We start from the raw sequence: 828 nt of genomic DNA, 5'->3' as shown, positions 1-828 counted from the left end.
AGCCCGGGCTGTGCGCCGGCTGCTGCTCCGTAGTGCTCGGGTAGGTAAAATGCAGCTTTGAAGCTTTCCGTGTACTTGTCGTAGTTTGTATCACCGCATAAATAACACGGCAGAGCCTCAAACAGGCACCTGCTTCCACCGCATCCCTGCGGACGTCCCGCTCCGCTCACGTGCCACCCGGTACAACCACCTCCCCACCGCCGACACCGGGAGAGCTCCGGACCTTGTTCCTTCTGGCCTCGACAGCACATCTAGCACGTCTGACAGCCCGTGTCTGAAACGATGGGATGCAGCCAAGAGCCTATTTTCATTACAGAACAGGAGGGCACAAAATGAAGCCTCGTGGGCTGGTGGCGAGAGATGGGGAGGATGCAGCAGCCCAGGGATGGACAGGATCCCTGCCCTCCTCGCTGACAGCTTCCAACGTTTGGGGTTTGGGTTTTTTTTAGGCTCCGATGTTTGTAACAAGTGTAATATTTTTGCAGGGTGTGAGTTAGATTGCAGTGAAATATGCAGTTTTAGCTGTCTTCTAGGGAAAATATATAGGCTCACGAATTGGATATATTTATCACTACAGCTTCTGGAAGGGTTTACTGCTCATTTATCCTGAACAATTATGAAAAATACATCAGCATTGGCATGGGGTGTTTAGCAAGCATTTGTTACTGTACATATATTATTCACCGGTGTGGAACAGTTTGAGTATAGCTCTCTAGTATCACTAGTCCCATGTTTTGATTTCCACATAAAAACATTAACGTCTTGTTAATTAACCGAGACTCTCCGAGGCAGAATATCTCAGAAAGGCTTGAGGGCTACGGGGGAGTG

This window comes from Cariama cristata, unplaced genomic scaffold, assembly GCF_000690535.1.
Source record: "Cariama cristata isolate BGI_N322 unplaced genomic scaffold, ASM69053v1 scaffold13837, whole genome shotgun sequence".
Classification (NCBI taxonomy): domain Eukaryota; kingdom Metazoa; phylum Chordata; class Aves; order Cariamiformes; family Cariamidae; genus Cariama; species Cariama cristata.
This window is presented reverse-complemented; position numbering follows the sequence as displayed.